A 13,551-nucleotide genomic window follows, 5' to 3' on the forward strand; every position below is an offset into this window, starting at 1 on the left:
AGAATAACCTCTCACCCATCTAGAAAACTTGGTTATTCCAAAATGATTCATCCGTAAGAATTCAAGAGTCAAGAATGTACTGTAATTACATGTACATCTGAAAAGAAAAATCACTCCTTAACTCTGGAAACATTTGAAAATACAGCATGCAACAGTTTTGAAAATTCTTTCATTTGGGATTTCATTGAAGTTTATCTGCTTATTAGTCTGATAATCTTAGAAATGAAAGGTAAAATTAACATTATATGTCTTGTATATTAGGGACCAAAATAATTATGTCAACAATTATTTCAAATTTCCCTTTTTGTTTCTTATTGTAGACTTAAAGCAAGGTTAGCTTTCCTTTGCAAGGCTATTTCATCAGAAAGGAACAATAAAACTGATTTATACATGGAAGGAACTGTGAAAATGTGAACAAACCACCTTCATTTTCTTTAATTAAATCAATAATAGTGGTTTAGTAGTTATGTATTAGTATGCACATTCGCACATTCGACTTTAACCCAAATGAAAGTTTAAGCTCCAATTTAATATCAAAATGTAACTATGTAGCATGTTCTGTCTGGACATGATTTTTAGACTCTAAGCCAGGTATCAGCAAATGCTGTGCCTACCTCAGGGGAACAAATAATAGTAGAGTACTACTATAATAATAGCAGTAGTAATGTAATAGTAATAGTAGATAACATAATTCACCAAATATAAGACTTTTCCCCCCAAAATTATATTGTAGGGTGTGGAGTAAAATAGGGGAAGAGCCTCTCATATTATGGGGAACACTTTGAGTTGTGTATATCACTTTCTTGTTCAAAATAAAGTAACTGTCCCAATTTTAAAAAGAAAGGAAAAGACCAAAAGAATATCATCATGTGAACAGTTAAGTGCAGCACTACAGTTGCTTTTCTTTAAAAATTAAAAAATTAAAAACCTGACCAGGCGGTGGCGCAGTGGATAGAGCGTGGGATTGGGATGCAGAGGACCCAGGTTTGAAACCCCGAGGTCACCAGCTTGAGTGCGGGCTCATCTGGTTCGAGCAAGGCTCACCAGCTTGAGCCCAAGGTCGCCGGTTTGAGCAAAGGGTCACTAGATCTGCTATAGCCCCCTAGCCAAGGAACATATGAGAAAACAATCAATGACCAACTAAGGTGCCTCAACTAAGAATTGATGCTTCTCATCTCTCCCTCTTCCTGTCTCTCCCTATCTGTCCCTCTCTCTGTCACAAAATAATAATTAAAATTAAGAAATTACTGTATTTAATCCCTATCAATATTTTAAAAACAATTATGATATGCCTACCTTTATTTTATGATTGGGTTATATCTAACTAATGGGAAATTACACAAAAGCCAGAAAAACTATAAAACTTTGAAGAGAAGTAAATACTGTAAAATCATGAAAGCAAAGTACAGAATGGTATATAGAGTATGGTACCTTTTGTACAAAAACAGAGAAAGAATATAGACCTGCATCTGAACACAAGAAGTTAATAAAGGAGGATACATAAGGGGACAGGGAAGGAAGCTGACAGGAACAAGGATGTGAGCAAGTCTTCTCCATTTGTACCTTGTTTTACTTTCTGAACCATATGACTATAGTATCCATGTCAAACAAAATGTCAACACAGCAACACCAATAATAATAGTAATAATAACAGTAATGGAGAGTTAAATTCCTGCCCAGGAAACCTTGGTAAGAGAAAAATTTGCCACCCATAGGTGAAAGGCATTAGGGCTTAGCAATAAATTACACAGGGATCCTTTCCTACTTCCCTGGAAGCAGAGAGGAAAAAGAGAGTGATTTATAGATCACCTATCTGTGTTTTCTGCACATTATCTCATTCAATATTCAGATTAAGCCCAGTAGATATAACCAGACCCATTTCTGTAAATAAGTCAATGACAAGGTATGTGGTAACTTGCCCCAAGTCACAAGACTGTGACTGGAACTCATGCTCTTATCTGCTGAAACTCTCAAAAGGAACTATTTAAGTCTCAGTAAAAATAAAGATCCTGTAAGTCAGTACTTCACCCATAACCACACTTCCTTGCACAGTGTTTCCTCTAATAATCTCAGTTTTCTAGGTTTTAAGAATAAGTGCTTGTTAAATAAAGCACACATTCTACATCTACACTAGCAAAGGGTTTTCTACATTTTGTACTTATTAATAACCAAAAACAGTTAATTACGTATAATGTTATCAGAGGATTATTTTTCCCTTCATTGAGGATTAACTATGGAAATGCATGCAAAGTCTCTGAATAATAAATTTCACAGGAATTGTAAATCATCTTTTGCAATAAGATGATAAAAACGATGTCACTAGGAAAGGAGGGAGGAAAGAATAGAAACTGATATTTTATTGCGCACTTATATATACCAGTCACTGTTCTAAGTGCTTTAAATATAAGGACTAAATTCTCATAACAACCCTATGAGGTATGTACTATTATTTCCATTTTATAAATGAGTAAACAGACAGAGAAAGTTAAATAACTTGCCCACAGAAACTGTCCTAACTCTATGCCCACATTATCCCCCCGCCCCATGCAATACTCCCCACAGAGCACTTCCAGTCGGCAGCAACTGAAGATGAACCACAGAACAGCTCATCTCTAGCAAGTCAGTGAATGGTTTGTGATTTTATACATTTTATGGTATTCGTTCTAGTATTTTAAGAGAAAGAGGCTTCAAGTGACTGCCAAATGGTCTGATGAGACAAAAAAAGATTTAAAACTTCTGATTTCAGAGGCTTGGGCTACTGTCCAAGCAAAAGATGACACCTAATGAAGGGAGGGAGCGCAGATGGAAACGCAAGGGGACATAGAAGCTGCATTTCTCACACGATTTCATATTAGGAAATGTGAAGTGAACAAGTGGTAAAATATATTTGGAAAAGCATTGATTGAGTCATTTAATATTCAAGGAAATGTTCGTTTCTTTACTGTAAAACTTCTTGAAACTTTAGTATGTTAACATATTGATACATTTTGGTTCTCCTAGAAAAAATATAAACTAAGCAACATCACGCAATTCCCAAACTTATCTGATCATGAAATTCTTTACTGGCAGAAGTCTTTGAAACATTCATGCTCAGGGAAGCACTGGATTAAAAAGATGTTGAGGAGATATGTATCAATTGACTGGTGATGAGTCAAAATAGGCCCCAGTTCTGGATCAGTTAACCAGAGAAGGTGATATGACAGGGAGGTTATAATAAGGGGCAGTTTTTTTGTTTTTTTGTTTTTTGGGGTTTTTTTTTGTATTTTTCTGAAGCTGGAAACGGGGAGAGACAGTCAGACAGACTCCCGCATGTGCCCGACCGGGATCCACCTGGCACGCCCACCAGGGGGCGATGCTCTGCCCACCAGGGGGCGATGCGCTGCCCCTCCGGGGCATCGCTCTGCCGCGACCAGAGCCACTCTAGCGCCTGGGGCAGAGGCCAAGGAGCCATCCCCAGCGCCCGGGCCATCTTTGCTCCAATGGAGCCTTGGCTGCGGGAGGGGAAGAGAGAGACAGAGAGGAAGGAGGGGGGGGTGGAGAAGCAAATGGGCGCTTCTCCTATGTGCCCTGGCCGGGAATCAAACCCGGGACTTCTGCACGCCAGGCCGACGCTCTACCGCTGAGCCAACCGTCCAGGGCAATAAGGGGCAGTTTTTAAGGAAAAAAAAATAAACTTAGTTTTGGATCTGTTTGAGTTAGCTATCTAAAAAGCTGCCAGTTCAAAAAATAATTGAAACCAGGTTTCAATTAAAATGAGGAGATATTTATAAATTCATGTTCATAGCAGCACTATTCACAATATCCAAAAGGTAAAAGCAACACAATGTCTGTTGACAGATGAATGAATAAATAAAATGCATTATATACAATCAAGGGAATATTATTCAGTTTCTAAAAACAATTCTGACACACGCTACAACATGGATGAACCTTGAGGACATTATTCTAAGTGAAATAAGTCAGACACAAAAGGACAAATATTATATAAATATGATCCCACTTATATGAGGTACCTAGAGTAGTCAAATTCATAGACAGAAAGTAGAATTGAGCAGCAAGAGAAAAGCAGTAAGTTACCTACAAAAGAGCTCCCATAAGACTGTTAGCTGATTTCCCAACAGAAACTTTTCAGGCCAAGGGATTGGCACAAGATAGTCAAAGTGATGAAAAGCAAGAATCTATAATCAAGATTACTCTGACCAGCAAAGCTATCATATAGAATTGAAGAACAAAGAGCTTCCCAGACAAGAAAAAGTTAAAGGAGAGTATCACCACCAAGCCAGTATTGCAAGAAATGTTAAAAAGTCTTTGTTAGGAGCAGGAACAAAAAAGATTTTAAAAAAATTATAAAATGGCAATAAATACATATCTGTCAACAATTATTTTAAATGCTCCAAATCAAAAGACATATAGTGGCTAACTGGATAAAAAAGACAAAGATCCTTACATATGTTCTCTACAAGAGACTCAATTCAGATGAAAGACACAAAAACAAAGTAAAGGTATGGAAAAAGCTACTTCATGAAAATGAAAAAAAATTTTTTTTGAGTAGCAATACTTAAACAACATGGATGGCCTGACCAAGCAGTGCTGCAGTGGATAGAGCATCAGACTGGGATGTAGAGGACCCAGGTTCGAGACCCCGAGGTCACCAACTTGAGAGTGGGCTCATCTGGTTTGAGCAAAGCTCACCAGCTTGGACCCAAGGTCACTGGCTTGAGCAAGGGGTTACTTGGTCTGCTGAAGGCCCACAGTCAAGGCACAGATGAGAAAGCAATCAATGAACAACTAAGATGTCACAATGAAAAACTGATGGTTCATGCTTCTCATCTCTCTCCCTTCCTGTCTGTCTGTCCCTATCTATCTCTCTCTCTGTCTCTATAAAAAAATAAAAAAATTTAAAAATAAAAAAAGCACAACATGGATGAATCTAAAGAGTACCATGCTGAGTGAAATAAGTCAGAGAGAGAAAGACAAATGCCATATGATTTTCCTTATGTATGGAATCTAAAAAACAAAATAAGCAGAATAAAAACAGACTCAGGACATACAGATGGCCAACAGGCATATGAAAAAATGCTCAACATCACTAATCATCAGAGAAATGCAAATTAAAAACCACAATGAGCTACCACCTCACACCTGTCAGAATGGCACTCATCAACAAATCAACACACAAGTGCTGGCGAGGATGTGGAGAAAAGGGAACCCTCCTGCACTGCTGGTGGGAATGCAAACTTGTGCAGCCACTGTGGAAAACAGTGTGGCATTTCCTCAAAAAATTCAAAATGGAACTGCTGCCTGACCAGGCAGTGGAGCAGTGGATAGAGTGTCGGACTGGGAAACGGAGGATCCAGGTTTAAAACCCTGAGGTCGCTGGCTTGAGTGCAGGCTTATTCGGCTTGAGTATGAGCTCACCAGCTTAAGTGCTGGGTCACTGGCTTAAAGCTCAAGGCTGCTGGTTTGAGCCCAAGGTCACTGGCTTGAGCAAGGAATTTCTTACTCTGCTGTGGCCCCCCCCACCGGTCAAGGCACATAAGAGAAAGCAATCAATGAACAACTAAGGAGCTACAAGGAAGAACTGATGTTTCTCATCTCTCTCCCTTCCTGTCTATCTGTCCCTATCTGTCCCTCTCTCTGACTCTGTCTCTATCAAAAAAAGTAAAATTAAAAAAAAAAAAAAAAAGGAACTGCCTTTTGACCCAGCTATCCCACTTTTAGGAATATATTCTAAGAATCCCAAAACACTAACTCAAAAGGAGATATGCACCCCCATGTTTATTGCAGCATTGTTTACAAAAGCAAAGATCTAGAAACCGCCCAAGAGTCCATCAGTGGACAAGTAGATAAAAAAAAAGCTGTGGTACATATACACAATGGAATAATACTATGTGGCTGTGAAAAAGAAGGAAATCTTATTTTTTTGTGATGGTGGGAACCTGGAGATTATTATGCTAAGTGAAATAAGCCAGGCAAAGAAAAACAAATATCATTTGATCTCACTTATATGTGGAATCTAATAAACACGGTGAACTGAGGAACAAAACAGAGGCAGAGGGGGGTCACGAGGAGCAAGGGACAACTGTGAGGGGACGGGACCAGAGAAGGTGAAGGGATTAGTGAAATTATACATAGATAATTTATAGATACAGATAACAGGACAGCAAGTCCCAGAGGAAAGGGGGGAGGGAGTCAATAGGAGAGGGGCACAGAGGGTGTAATGGGGGGCACATTGTTGGGAGGCAAGGTTGTTATATTGAGTGGGACTTGAATCCATTTTAACACAATAAATTTAAAAACCTAATAAAACAAATAAACAAAAAGAAACAGACTGATTCAGAGAACATTTTGACAGTTGGCAGGTGGTAAGGTTTGGGGGATGGGTGAAAAAGATGAAAGGATTAAGAGTCAAATTGGTAGTTACAGATTAATTATGGGGGTGTAAAGTACAGCATAAGGAATATAGTCAATAATATTGTAATAACTATGTATGGTGCCAGATAGACACTAGTTTTATTGGGGTGATCACTTCATAAGTTATACAAATGTCTAATCACTGTGTTGTACACCCGAAACTAATAAAATATTGTATGCCAACTGTAATTAAAAATTATTTAAGGATTAAAGAAAAGAATGGGGAAGAGAAACTAAAACTGAAACCTCTGCCCAAAGGCAATGGTTTCTGAGGGTATATACTATAAAGTCCAGTGCTTCACCCTCCCAAGAGCCTTTGCCATAAGCTCATCAGACATAATCTCCTCTGGTATTGTTCTTTTTTGTGTCAATGATGTTTTAAAATTCATAAATGGTATAATTTTATAGACCTAATACAACCTATATTCTCTAATGCAATATTTAAATTTTTTGTTTGTTTGTTTATATTTTTACAAAGTGAGAAGCGGGGGTAGGCAGACAGACTCCCGCATGAGCCTGACCAGGATCCACCCGACATGCCCACCAGGGAGCGATGCTCTGCCCATCTGGGTCGTTGCTCAGCTGCAATCAGAACCATTCTAGCACCTGAGGCGAAGGCCATGGAGCCATCCTTAGCGCCCGGGCCAACTTTGCTCCAATGGAGCCTTGGCTGCGGGAGGGGAAGAGAAAGACAGAGAGGAAGGAGAGGGGGAGGGGTGGAGAAGCAGATGGGCACTTCTCCTGTGTGCCCTGGCCAGGAATCGAACCCAGGAGTTTCACACGCTGGGCCGACGCTCTACCACTAAGACAACCAGCCAGGGCTTAAATTTTAATATAATTATTAACTATATCAAAAAGAGAATATGGTTGCCAGGGGCTTGGAGAAAAGGGAAATGGGGGAGGGTGTCAGGGGGTTGTTTAAGGGGTATAGAGTTTCTTTTGTGCAAGATGAAAAGCTTTTTGGAGATAGGTTGTAAATAATATGAATGTACTTAAAACTACTGAACTATAACAAAAATGGTGAAGAAGGTAAATTTTATGTTGTATAGTCTATCACAATTTAAAAAAAAATTTTTTTTAACTGCCAGTTCAAGATGCAATGGCAGACATCTGTTGTCTTTATTTGTCTGGAAATCTCTTATCCCAGAGTAGTTGTAGTTGGGACTACAGATCCCAGTGTCCTGCCTGACTCCTATCCATGAATGACCAAGGAGTGACCCAAATAAGAATCCTTCAGGGAGATTTGATAAGTAGAAGCCAGAAGAGCATCAACTTGGGCCAGCCAATTGTTCTCCTTTAAGCCATTTGAAAACATCACTGTGCCAAGAAATGAGACCAATAAAAGAGCAACAGAAAAAGTAGGACTCCTAATGAAGGGACCATGTTTGGCATCTCTTGAGCACACAGAGTCTTCCCCACTCCCCTTAGGAGGCTCCAGTTATATGGGCCAATAAATCCCAACCCCCCCCCCTTTTTTTTTTGCTTAAGTTACCAAAGGAGAACTAATATAGACATCCAATAGGAAAGATATAATTAGGGGATATTTCAAAAAGAATATGAAGCGATAAAGTATCCCCTAATTTTTGTGAGCAGTGTATTTTACTGAGCAAAAGCTTCCTAAATAAGAATTTTCTCTCCATAGCTCCTTTTGAAATTTTATCTACAGTTATCACATATCTTTACTAGAACGTAGTACACAATTCCATAATTTAGTGAGTACAATTTCAAATTAACATAGTACTTTTTCTAGTTGGTAAATACCTTATATTAGGGCAGAAATACTATTACATTACTGAAAAATAAATATTTTAGTAAGTCATTATCAATCTAAATCTACACTAGATTATATATGAGATGTACAGTGTATAAAAGATTTATATATAAACCTAATAGACAGTATTAGAAATAAAAATGTTTCTAAATTCCTTTAAGTATAGCATAGAAGAATGTGCCTAAATATTACTATGAAACTGAGGCTTTAGATGGACTATTCTAACACTGAAATCAAAGAACAGGAAGATAATACACAGATCTGCCCCTTATTTGAAGGAAGAATTTCAACCTTTCCCAATTCTTCAACTCAGTGCTCCATTAACTATAGGTTCCTTTGGTTTGGTTTTCATTAATTAATGACAAGGCTTACTTTTATTAAATACAAATCTAATTGATAAATGTTTATGACTGCCTAGGTATAACAACTTACATGAACCAGGAGAAATGGAGAAAGAGGCAAATAAAGGGAGAAGTAATGTGCCAAGCAAGGTACTAGCTAAGCAGACTCTTGCTTATGTTAGTGCAGGGGTCGGGAACCTGTGGCTCTTTTGATGGCTGCATCTGGCTCGCAGACAAATCTTTAATTAAAAAAATGTTAAAAATATAAAACATTCTCATGTATTACAATTCATTTATTTCCTACCGCTCATGTTCATGATTGCGGGTGGCTGGAGCCAATCACAGCTGTCCTTTGGGACAACACCAAATTTTTATTGGATAATGCATAACGGACACGGGTTGCTGTAGGGCTCTCACGGAATTACATTTTAAAATATGTGGCGTTGCCCTGGCCGGTTGGCTCAGCGGTAGAGTGTCGGCCTGGTGTGCGGGGGACCCGGGTTCAATTCCCGGCCAGGGCACACAGGAGAAGCGCCCATTTGCTTCTCCACCCCCCCTCCTTCCTCTCTGTCTCTCTCTTCCCCTCCCGCAGCGAGGCTCCATTGGAGCAAAGATGGCCCGGGCGCTGGGGATGGATGGCTCCTTGGCCTCTGCCCCAGGCGCTAGAGTGGCTCTGGTCGCAGCAGAGCGACGCCCCGGAGGGGCAGAGCATCGCCCCCTGGTGGGCAGAGCATCGCCCCTGGTGGGCGTGCCCGGTGGATCCCGGTCGGGCGCATGCGGGAGTCTGTCTGACTGTCTCTCCCCGTTTCCAGCTTCAGAAAAATACAAAAAAAAAAAAAAAAAAGCCCTGGCCAGTTGGCTCAGCGGTAGAGCGTCGGCCTAGTGTGCGGAGGACCCGGGTTCGATTCCCGGCCAGGGCACACAGGAGAAGCGCCCATTTGCTTCTCCACCCCTCCGCCGCGCTTTCCTCTCTGTCTCTCTCTTCCCCTCCCGCAGCCAAGGCTCCATTGGAGCAAAGATGGCCCGGGCGCTGGGGATGGCTCTGTGGCCTCTGCCTCAGGCACTAGAGTGGCTCTGGTCGCAACATGGCGACGCCAGGATGGGCAGAGCATCACCCCCTGGTGGGCAGAGCGTCGCCCCATGGTGGGCATGCCGGGTGGATCCCGGTCGGGCGCATGCGGGAGTCTGACTGTCTCTCCCTGTTTCCAACTTCAGAAAAATGGGGGGAAAAAAAAAATGTGGCATTCATGGCTCTCTCAGCCAAAAAGGTTCCCAACCCCTGTGTTGAAGGATGTTTAAAAGGCTGTCATGCTAGGAATTAACATCAAACCAGTTTCATATCCAGAAACCTGAAACACACCACAAAGGTGCATAGAGAAGCCTGAAGCAAATCTTAAATGTGAACTGCGCTCCCGAGAAAGTGCAGATATGAGTTCATTGTCACAGTCTGCAAAGATAAACTAGCCTTGTTGATTTCACTGACGCAGACCTGGCCAATAAAATAACTTCAGGACATTGGGAATATTATCGTAGGAAATCTTTATAACCGCTAACCAGAAAAAACTGTCTTCTGAAATTGCTTTTTGACTTCCCAATTAGAAACCTGTTTTTTAATCATAAGGGGGGAAAAAGAAGACCTTTATTTTACTTGGAAGGGTTTTCAAGGTTCATTGCAACACACCTGGCAAACACAAAATGACAACGCTGGCCTCTTCCACAGGACTATCTTCCAGTAATTTAAGTTGGCTTCCACCTCACATCTCCATAGCAAATCTTGAAAACTGGCAGCCCAGAATGTTGATGGTGCTCTGGGGGAAATCTGTTAGAAATTCTGCTCAGGTCTCCCACAGTGCCCAGGACTGTCTATTCACCAAGGAATCCACACAACCTACTCTTCTAAAAAACCAACTTGGCAGATTCATCATGTTTCCAAGTAGAGTATGTGCTTTTAAAATCATGGCATAGATAAGTATCCAAAAATCTTAAAATGTGAAAAATTTTCAGAAAATACAAAGCAACTTACAGTCTCCTAAAGAAAAAATCATAAAAGTCCACAAAAATGGAGGCTCAAAGATGTTTATAACAGGAATGTTTTTAATAGGAAACACAAACAATATATATTTATACGTTCCACATCAGAGAGTTATGTAAATAAACTTTCGTTCATCCATACTACAGAAAACTATGTACCATAAAAAGTTGTCACCTAACCAAAAGTTATTACTTTATAGAGGTAAATTATGAGAAGTCAGTTACTTGCTAAAAAAGCCAGACTACAAAACTGCATTATCTTCTACAATCTCCATGAAATTATTTTTAATTTATAGGTCTGTATATAAATAAAATAGAGTCTGCAATAATAAACACTAAACATTAACAAAAATGTTTATCTGAATGACGGGTCTTGGGTTTTAATTTTCCTAAAATGCAAATATGTTACTTGTTTAACTTCTTTTTAAAAAATTTTTTTTCCATTGATTTGACAGACAGAGAGAGAGGAAAGGCAGAGGAATGGGGGGTGGGAGAAAGGGGGATGGGAGAAAGGGGGGGTGGGAGAATGGGGGATGGGAGAAAGGGGGGATGGAGGAATGGGGGATGGGAGAAAGGGGGGATGGGAGAATGGGGGATGGGAGAAAGGGGGGATGGGAGAATGGGGATGGGAGAATGGGGGATGGGGGAATGGGGGATGGGAGAAAGGGGGGATGGAGGAATGGGGGATAGGAGAAAGGGAGGATGGGAGAATGGGGGATGGGAGAAAGGGGGATGGGAGAATGGGGGATGGGAGAAAGGGGGATGGGAGAATGGGGGATGGGAGAAAGGGGGGATGGGAGAAAGGGGGATAGGAGAATGGGGGATGGGAGAAAGGGGATGGGGGATGGGAGAAAGGGGGAATGGGAGAATGGGGGAATGGGGGATGGGGGAATGGGGGATGGGGGAATGGGGGATGGGGGAATGGGGGATGGAAGAAGGGGGATGGGAGAATGGGGGATGGGAGTAAGGGGGATGGGAGTAAGGGGGATGGGAGAATGGGGGATGGGAGAATGGGGGATGGGAGAAAGGGGGGATGGGAGAATGGGGGATGGGAGAAAGGGGGGATGGGAGAATGGGGGATGAAGGAATGGGGGAGAGAAAGGGAGGGAAAGGAGAGAGAGGGAAGGAGGGAAGCAACAACTTGTTTTTCCACTTTAGTTGTTCCACTTTGTTGGGCACTCATTGATTATTTCTCATATGTGCCTGCCTGGGGATCGAATCCTCGAACCATACATGTCAGGATGACTTAAAATGATTAGAGAGTTGTCCCACTACAGCAAGGTTGCAGGTTTGATCCCTGGTCAGAGCACATACAAGAATCAACCAATGAATGCATAAGTGGAACAGCAAATCAATACTTCTTTCTCCCCCCACCTCCTCTCTCTCTAAAATCAATAAATAAAATTTTAAATTCCGAATAAGAGTTTAAAAGAAAAATTTAAGAGCTATAGCAAATTTCTAATGACTGCCCAGAAAGAGCCAAAATTAACACTCACATCTGAATTCTCTGAAGTAAATGTAGAAATAACTAACAGAACTCCAAATAAAACTATAACTACTTGTTGAATACAGACTAGATAAGTAAATCATCTAAAATTAATTCAAAAATAACTCTTTAGAGAAACAACTAAAAATGCAAGTGCCTAACGTCTACAGACACTAAACATAATACATAACAGTGGGCATCCCATAAAGTATGTATCTTTCTTGTATAAAACTGAAAGGTTATAATCATTTCAAATTTGCAGCCTGTTGCTTTCTAATGACAAGAAAAGGGTCAAGGCCCTGGCCAGTTGGCTCAGTGGTGGAGCGTCGGCCTGGCGTGCAGGAGTCCCGGGTTCGATTCCTGGCCAGGGCACACAGGAGAAGCGCCCATCAGCTTCTCCACCCCTCCCCCTCTTCTTCCTCTCTGTCTCTCTCTTCCCCTCCCGCAGCCGAGGCTCCATTGGAGCAAGGGTAGCCCGGGCGCTGAGGATGGCTCCATGGCCTCTGCCTCAGGGCGCTAGAATGGCTCTGGTTGCAACAGAGCAACGCCCCGGAGGGGAAGAGCATCGCACCCTGGTGGGCAGAGCGTCGCCCCCTGGTGGGCGTGCCGGGTGGATCCCAGTCGGGCGCATGCAGGAGTCTGACTGCCTCCCCATTTCCAGCTTCAGAAAAATACAAAAACAAATAAAATAAAATAAAAAAATTAAGAAATTTAAAAAAAGAAAAGGGTCAAAAGTAAAAAAGAAAAACTTTTCTCTCCTCAGAAGCCCAAATCTGGGTTAGCAGACTGCCTGCTTTGAGGCACCCTGTTTCAGCCTTAAACACTGACTGAATTACCTTTTCAGGTTGATTCACACAGTTGAGAATGCTGAGAGCAGACCCAGCTGCAAGAACAAGAACACACAGGTAATTCTGATTCAGGCATGTGGTCAGGACCCTGACCAGGCCTGAGGACTAAGCTTCAGGGAGGTTCTGTGGAACCAGGCTGCAGCAGGAGGAGGCATTAGTTGCTGTGCTATTCCCCCAAACTAGTCAAGAGCAGCGTAGCCATGGTCACCCGTCACCGTGAGGAGAGTATCGAGTTTGGGGCTAGCTCAAAACTGCTCCACCTCTGAATCGCAGTTGCCTTAAGTCTCAAATAAAAGTTATAAAAGAAAGCATCTTTCCACCTGTAATGGGCTCTCTAAACTTTGTTTTTGCTGTTCTTAATATAACTTACTTCTATTATGGTCTACTTAAGCTAGGGGTGCTTTGTAAAGTGGCTTTTCTCCTGGTACAAGAAACAACATAAAAAAGCAATGTCAGCCGGCCAGGGCACACAGGAGAAGCGCCCATTTGCTTCTCCACCCCTCCGCCGCGCTTTCCTCTCTGTCTCTCTCTTCCCCTCCCGCAGCCAAGGCTCCATTGGAGCAAAGATGGCCCGGGCGCTGGGGATGGCTCCTTGGCCTCTGCCTCAGGCGCTAGAGTGGCTCTGGTCGCAATATGGCGACGCCCAGGATGGGCAGAGCA

General features: G+C 41.8%; 1 protein-coding gene across 3 annotated transcripts in view; it reads right to left on the reverse strand.

Annotated features, from left to right (window-relative positions):
* Positions 1 to 13,551, reverse strand: part of JAK1 (Janus kinase 1) — a 157,265-nt gene that overhangs the window by 124,080 nt on the left and 19,634 nt on the right. The gene's annotated exons all lie outside the window — the stretch shown is intronic.

Source organism: Saccopteryx leptura, chromosome 3 (assembly GCF_036850995.1).
Source record: "Saccopteryx leptura isolate mSacLep1 chromosome 3, mSacLep1_pri_phased_curated, whole genome shotgun sequence".
Taxonomy (NCBI): Eukaryota; Metazoa; Chordata; class Mammalia; order Chiroptera; family Emballonuridae; genus Saccopteryx; species Saccopteryx leptura.